We start from the raw sequence: 8,767 nt of genomic DNA, 5'->3' as shown, positions 1-8,767 counted from the left end.
ATATATATATATATATATATATATATATATATATTACGTTTTTTGAAATGGATGGCTTGGACCAAGTAATAAAGAAAAGAAGCTAATAAGTGCCCAGTATAGATGGGAACTCCTTCAATACTGTTTAAAAAGCATCCCAGTGTGATACCTCCAAGAAGCTGGTTGAGAAAATGTCAAGAGTATGTTTCTGCAAATTCTATGCTACTTTGAAGATGCTAAAATATAACATAGTTTTGATTTATTTTGGAATTTTAGTCACAACACAATTCCTATAGTTCCATTTCTGTTCTTCCATAGTTTTGATGACTTTACTATTATCCTTAAATGTGAAATATAATAATAAAGAACGAGTAAGTGACCCTAAACTTTTGACCGGTAGTGTACATATACAGTTTATATATGTAAGAAAATAAATGTAAATTGCATCCCTATTGCACTTTTATGTATGCAGATTGAGTCAGTTTTGTAGGGTCATAGTGAATGTCAAGATCTAGGTAATAAGACTGTATTTTCAGGCACATCTATACACGTATATTAATCACTAGGTTATAATAAATACAGTTAACCAACAAATACTAAATTATACATTTTTATGTAACACAGGCCTGGTCTGACCAAGCTGTTTCCCAGCATTTTAATTGGTAATCTCTGACTAGAACAATAGCAAGAAATATAAACTGCCTTACTAATCAATGGCTGCTTTCACATTAGCTAGAGTTTCTATGTGCTAAAGATCTGACCTTCATTCAAATAAATAAATTCTTGGCATTGCCTAAACAACTCTCTTCTTTAAGGCTATTGAAATGCAGCATTAGTTTTAAACTAAGATAAATTGTAGTCTTTACAAATATTTTCCACTCTATCTAGATTAATCAAGGCTGAACATCTAAATCAAATAATGATAAAACAAAAAGATATGCATATGTGACAGGGAGGAGGGCGGGGCCATGTCGTGATACTAATCAAGCCTCAGAGAGGGATAAAGGCCGACTGGAGACTGCAGTGGGACAGGGAGAGAGATTTACGGGCAGCTGTCTGACACATTTGTGTATTTGTCTGAGTTTCATATTAAAATATTATTTATCAAGCCTGTTCTCGCCTCCTCCTTGTCCTTTCCATTAATACATTTACAGCATACATGCAATATTTCAATATACAAAATAAATATATTAACATACTCTAATGGAATGCTAGGTGTTATCTGTGATTGAAAAAGCATACAGTTATATAATCATATTTTATCACTCAATAATTGTTTTTAAAGTATTTCTTATTTTTATTTTAAAGAATATGTATATTAAGTAGGGCTGTTAATCGATTAAACGTTTTAATTGAATTGCATGAAATACCAATGAACTAATCGGATTAATCACAATTACTCACAAATTAGCTTATCATTGGCCTATAGTTCACAGCAATCTATTTGGCAACTGTATTCATCAATCTGTCAGAGATAGATTTATTATAAGGGCATATTATAAGGATGTGTCAATGTACACATGCATCAGGCGGATGATTAAGGTGCGTCGCACTTTGGTGACATTTTGTCATAAACACAGCATTTTTAGCTTGCTGTGTCGTTAAATGTAGTTTGAAACTTTAAAAACACATCTCAAAACCCCTGCATTTGGAGTTGTGCTACATCCAGCTGTGTTCGAACACAAGAAGGCATCCTCATTTTGTGCGGTCTCAAGCAAGTCTGAATGCGGTTTGTTTTCTGTACAGCTGCATGTTTTAACTAGGGAGTTTCACTTACTGACCCCTGCTGAAAACAGGTGGTAGTTTAAGCTTAAATTGCTCTGATGGTATAAATATTCCTTAACAAGATCCAGGGCAGGATATATTGCATTCATTTTATCAAATTAATCGCACTGAATTAACACATTAAATTGACAGCCCTAATAATAAGTGAAGGCAAAATAATTTGACTATTATTATAGCTTATAATTAAATGATGTAATTGATTCATCATCAACTTTTCTTTATCAAATCAATGCACTGTAATGTTTAAATTAATTTGACACCCCAAAGTTTGACAAGAATGGATATATATATACACACACAACAGTATTTACGGTCCTCAAATCTGATTGGACGAGACGTTCCATGAGCACTGATGGTCTGACAGCATCAGCACTCATTGTTTACATAGAACAGCACTCAGTGATCGCTCGTATTACCACTACATTACTTAAGCTAGGACATTGTTTTAAAAGGCTTTAAAAGAACAATTTCAGGATTAAGGCTCATCACAGCAGAGAGACACAACAGACTGTTTGATTACAGAACTTGAGGTGCTTACCGAGTTTACACATGGATAAATACTGTTTAAAATGATGGAGGACATCGCTGTTTCTATTGTGAATGACTCTTGCGCGGCTACCACAAAATAGAGAAAAATACCCCCGCTTGGATGCTAATTTTCCACTGAGAAAGCTGATCTTCAGAAAGCTTGGGAGCGGCAACAGGTGATCGCACACACTCCGCTCTCTCTCTCTCTCTCACACACACACACACACACCATCCTTGTTCCATCCTTGTTAGAAACGGCACAAGCAATGATACTATTTCTGAAGTGAACATTTTGAATTACTAATGGAGGTTTGGACGCATCATTTGTTTTGAACCAGCAACAGCAGATTCTGATCCGTCACGTAAGAAGGTTGTTCCATGCACAAATGCGTTTTTATGAACATACTCGTTTTTTCAAATTTTTATAAATGTACTTGTTCATTGAACTGTTGTATAAAAGCAATATCACACTCGCAATCATGCTATATGCTATATAGCCCTATATCAGCACTGCTGTAATTACCTACGGCACTCGGCCTGTGGCCAAATCACAGCAGTGCTGATGTAGGGCCATATAGCACGATTGCGAGTGTGATATTGCTTAAATGTGTATATATATATATATATATATATATATATATATATATATATCCATCCAATATATATAAATATATTATATTAGTTTTGTTTGTGATCTTTAAAACTTTTGGATCTAAAGCCTTTTGCATAACCCTTTGGTGTTTGGGTCTGTGGGACTGGTTTACAATATTTACTGAAACAAATTTAAACAATAAAAAAATATTTTTAACCAGTGATTAATTGGCCTTGACTCATTATTTGTGAAGAACATGTAAAAACACATTTTCATTGAGTGCACACTGTGTACCCCCCTACACATTTATGCTAAAGTTATATTACATATGTAGTGTTGGGGTCCACTGGACACGGCTGACTTTCCTCTAACCTGAGACTGAAGACTGCAGATCGTTCATGTTTTGATCGAGCAGTTTGGATGGCAGAAAGAAAGCAGATTCATCCTCCTCTGTCTGAACCTCTGCTCTGATACTGCCGGTCGGCTCATCTTCACCAAACACATCACGCCATTCCTGCGAGAAACCCCTCTCATCCAGAGAACTGCTGCCTAGAATCTCATTCAACAGACTCAAGCCATCCTTCTCCTGACTGAAACGATACGTCGTCATTTATTTCTTAGTTACATACTGTATATTAGCATACAGTTACAATACTCAGGTTAAGAGAAATAAACTACAAATAGGGTAAGGTTAGGGTTGGGCGATGAACCAATTCAAATACAGCACCATCTACACTTGTACATGGAAACATAAAACTACTGGATACCTGATAGTTTGTCAGGACGTGCGAGCAGATCCAAGCAGATCAACCCTCTGACACACATCATTCTTCAGTTTGTCAAAACTCGTCTTGGTTTGACGCACCTGAGTTTGAACCTGAGAAGTGTAAAATGATCTGAAACTGCTGGAAAAATGAACAAGAGGCAAATAATCTGTGAATTTTCCTGATTAAAATAAATGTAGTTTTTGCAGCAAGACATTCTGGTAACACTTTACAATAAGGTTCCATTTGTAAACATTAGTTAATGCATGAGATATCATGAATTAACAATGAATGATACATTTTTACAGCAATTATTAATATCTGTTAATGTTACTTTACAAAAGTACAATTGTTCACTGTTAGTTCATAGTGCATTAACTAATGTTGACAAATACTGATTTCACTAATTTTTTTTATTTAACAAATATATTAGTATGTGTTGACATTAACATTAACCAAGATTAATAAATGCCATAAAAGTATTTTTCATAGTTAGTTCATCTAAACTAATGTAGGATAACTTATAACTAATCGACTTTCTACTCATCCCACTGTATAACGGTTACAGGCTGGTACTCCCTCTACCGGTGAGACTGTTTAACTGCAGTACAGTCATTTCCTGGGACTTTTGACCTGCTAATGTAAATTACGTTATTTAAATTTTTTTATATGGCAAAAAAGTTTCCAAGCAACAATGACTTAAATGTCCTTCATTTACAGTATACCTGTATTTGATTAATTATTTTCATTTTTAAATTCATGGCCAGTATATAGGGATGTGAGGATATACGTTACCTATTTGTAATTATATGGGTTGTATTGTGTGTTTTTTGTACCAAGGAAGGAAATTAAAGACAAATTATATTCCATATTTAAATTTACATGTACATTTATTCATTAGTGGAAGCTTTTATCCAAAGAGCCTTACAGATGAGCAATTAAAAAAACAGCGATTCATCCTAATAAAATCAATAACATGAGATGTGCTGCAATACTGATTTTCTTTCTGATCATAGGCGGAAATCGCGGGGGGGTCAGGACCCCCCCATCTGAGGGTTCCCCCCCCTAAAATATCATTAAAATATGTGTATTGTAAATAATATAATGATATATTCTTAAAATAATTGTTTAACAAATAAAATAATACAAATGCAAACGGGGCAACAACAAAAAACCCCTTGGTGTCCCCTTCAAAAATTGCTCTTGAGAATTGTTATGTTTACTGTCCCCCCCAACATTTTGATGAAATTTTCGCCCCTGTTTCTGAGATACTTTCTTTTTGATACACTTTTGCAATAAGCTTTTATCGATTATATTTTTGCATCAGAGTTCTCGGTGTGACCTGTCATGGTGAAACAGACCTTGCGGTATTTCTCCATCTGTTTGTGTGTATCTGGGTCAAGCTCCTGAGAAACATCTTTCATCCAGAGACTCTGTACTCTGTTCCATCCGGTTCACCGTCAGCCACGTGTCTGAGATCGCTCGGTAACGGAACATCTCCACCTCCTGCTACAGTCGACCCAGCGGGATGTACAGTGCCAGCCTGCAGAGAGAAGCGTTTAACATATTGATGGTGGCGTAGTGGGCTAATGCACATAACTGTTAATCAGAAGGTCGCTGGTTCGATCCCCACAGCCACCACCATTGTATCCTTGAGCAAAGCACTTAACTCCAGGTTGCTCCGGGGGGATTGTCCCTGTAATAAGTGCACTGTAAGTCGCTTTGGATAAAAGCGTCTGCCAAATGCATAAATGTAAATGTAAAACATATGAATTCATTTATAATTCCAACACCAGTTCTTAAATTCAGAATTTTACTTCCTGGTCTCATGACAATTACGTTACCATGGCAACATTTTTGCAAAACAAAATTCTGTGATTCATTACATGTTTGGCTGCAGTTTCCCAGTGAAATGTCCAGCGGGGGGCGCCAACAGTGAGTGAAATGGTGTCGTAATCAGATGAGGTTTTTAAGGTGAATAGTAGATGGAGGTTTTAATGAGTAACACATACCCACCTAACCAAAAACGTTAACCTAAACCTAACCGATAGCATCCTCATAGCAAATGAGAGGTAAACAAAACAGACATCCTTACCCTTAACCAACACCAAAACCTAACCGATATGTCCAAAAAGCAAATTCGATATAAAAGCATCATGAAATTATGTGGTTGCAGCAGAAAATGTGCTTTTAATGATACTTTCATCTCACATGTCAGCTTGAGTGCTGGGCTGGGCTCAAACCGCAGTCTTTCATGTCCAAAGTCCAACACTATATCAGGTGAGCTACTGCACAAACTAGCCACATTGGAATAAATGTGTAAATATAGGTGGGTATGTAATACAAGCATCAAAATGTATAGTTTTTCAAATGATGAGTTAGAGCAAAAGTGTTTCGATATCATAAAATAGCAGCGTGTGAATAAAAGATACGTGTTTATAAAGTCATAACCATCTTTTGTAGTCGTGATTTGTGTATAAAAGAATAACACAGTTGCAGCAGTGACTCTAGTGTTCATTTCGCCAGGAAACTGCGACGTAATGTAGAATTTGGTCATTGTAACTCAAATAGCTGAATAATAACAAGCTTGTTTATGAAGTTCAAGGTAAATGTAGAGAGCTGACCTTTGTTTAGAGAAGAAGCAGAGAGCTTTCCCAGTCGCTTGCATGATCTTTCCAGCTCGACTTTTGTCCTGGGAACCCTGGGAACGCAGAAACCGACCCAGTTAATTCTCCTCCTGGGACAAAACTGGAAAGAGCATCAGAACTTAGCCATGGACATCAAGTTCCCATCAGGTATGCTTTCTTTGGATAATAAAATTAAAAGTGAAATCAATCTCCCAAGTTGTGACAATTTGAGTGATTAGAGATAAATGGCGGAATTTGAAGGTAACTTACGGCTGATCCTTCTTTGATAGTGTTCAATCACCTTAAGGAGCTCCAGGCACGTTCTTTGTACAGAATGAAACACCTGGGGGGGACCCAAATGAACCACATTCCTATTTATAGGAAAATTTTATTGCTCAGAAGTTGCTCTTTCATATAGCTCAGGAGGCCTAATGTTGACAATTTTAGATATTTCCCTAAAAGTTCCTTAGAAGAAATAAAAATAGACACAACTGAGACAACTATTGACATACTGTGAGAGTGTACTACAGCTATAAAATGCATGTAGATAGCATGGATCAGATAATCTGGTCTCGAGAGAATTTGATGAGACATGTTTATGTATATCGAAATCTCTGACTTTGGCAAATCTAACGTGAGATTAGGAGAAACATCGGAGAAGCAGAAGGAGGTCTTAATTTGATCTTGCGCTCTCAAGGAAAGCAACTGAGATATTAAATAGATCTCATTTGTGATTATCTTTCATTTGGGGAGTCCTGATTTCTTCAGCTGGATAAACAGATGAAGATCTATAAAATATATCAGCTTGTCACCTCAAGTTTAGCATCCAGGTCTGCATCGGAAGCAACAACGTGTTCATCCTCCTTCCCTGTGACTGTGGTCAAAGTTTGCTTGGTTTTCCAGTATTTCTGCAGGAACTTGTTCACCACGGACGATTCTTGACTTTGAAGAAAGTGATCGAATTGAGAATAACCACTGCACAGACAAGACAAACCATATATAAAAAAAGAATCTTCTTTATTTAATTACACATTAACATGGATGTCTGCATACTCACTGGTTCCCTTTCTCCATGATTATGAGTTTATCTGAAACAAAGAATCCCACATTTTTAAACAACTTACAATAATGTAGAACATACATCCATTTATTAATACTCTGTATAAATAAAATATAATTAATTGATCATACAAGCCTGTCCTTGATCTTTTAAACTATGATCAGTTCTCAATATGTAATTCAGCAGCTGTACAAACACTGATCTTGTAAGAGATGACAGCTGACATATGGTTGGGAAGAGATGCGCTCTAATAATAAACATTCTATCGGGAAGACACGCAAGGTGACGTTTAAGATGTCATTTATATGATGAATGTAAAACAGAAAAGTAATGTCTCTCTTTGGCGTAGGCCCCATCTGGCGGTCCGAGGGAGTTGTACTCGGAACCGTCATATACTCCCGGAGATAGGAGGCAGGGGTGAGGAGCCTACCCCCGTGCGGGACAGGGCTCAACTGGTGGTGGTGGGGTGGTGGAGGTTGCCGTGTTAGCACACTTTGAAACAGCAATGTGATAGATTGTGAGCAGACTTATAAAGCAATGGCTTACATGCGATTGGCTAGGAATTACCCATCTAATGATGTGATGATGAACAGCTGCTAGTCTTCCCGCTAGAACTACACTGCACTTACATTTAATATTAACACTTAACAATAAGGTTCAATTTGTTACATTAGTTAACATGCACTAACAATGACAATACTTAGTTAATGTTAACTGCAACATATACTTATAAGGTTTTAAAATGTAAAGTTGTATTAGTTCACATTAGTTAATGCACTATGAACTAACAATGAACAATTCTATTTTTATTAACTAACATTAACAAAGATTACTAAATTATTTAATAAATATATAGTTCATGATATCTAATGCACAAACCAATGTTAACGAATGGAACCTTATTGTAAAGTGTTACCACATTATATATAATAGCTGAGCTAAAGATCCTTTTATCGTTCACAATATTCATCCTACATGTATTTCTAACATCCACATTTTATTCTCATCCACTATATTATGCCATTTTGCAAAACAGTGAATGAAGGAAAGGAACTATTTGCAATTAAACAATTAGCTTATTGCGAGACTCACCTAGAGATTTGGATCTCAGCTGTAGATATTTAAAACATGCTGTTAAAAGAAAATAAAAACCCTTTATGTGTCTCAATGAGTGTGTTTGGGTGCGCGTACTTCAGCAGAGTGGTGACGTCATGCGCGCTACCGTACGAGCGCAGCGCGAACGTCGAAGTAGAATGAGATTGTAGAACGGAAATAATAGGGGGTGTGATCCATCTTAATAATAATTATGCTATTTCGATCCTTCACTATGCGTGCAACTGCTATTGAAGTTCCTTAGTGTCAAAAAACAGGTGTAAATTATTCTTCAGACCGCTGTTGAAGGAACAGGGTGTGACCAGGTGATACCTGTTAC

General features: G+C 36.4%; 1 pseudogene; it reads right to left on the bottom strand.

Moving 5' to 3' along the window:
* Positions 1-3,423: 3,423 nt before the first annotated feature.
* LOC127657798 (islet cell autoantigen 1-like) lies at positions 3,424-8,517 on the bottom strand (annotated as a pseudogene).
* Positions 8,518-8,767: the final 250 nt, after the last annotated feature.

The sequence above is a fragment of the Xyrauchen texanus genome, chromosome 17, assembly GCF_025860055.1.
Source record: "Xyrauchen texanus isolate HMW12.3.18 chromosome 17, RBS_HiC_50CHRs, whole genome shotgun sequence".
NCBI lineage: Eukaryota > Metazoa > Chordata > Actinopteri > Cypriniformes > Catostomidae > Xyrauchen > Xyrauchen texanus.
Note: the sequence above shows the minus strand (reverse complement) of the source record. Positions and strands in the feature narration are given on the sequence as shown.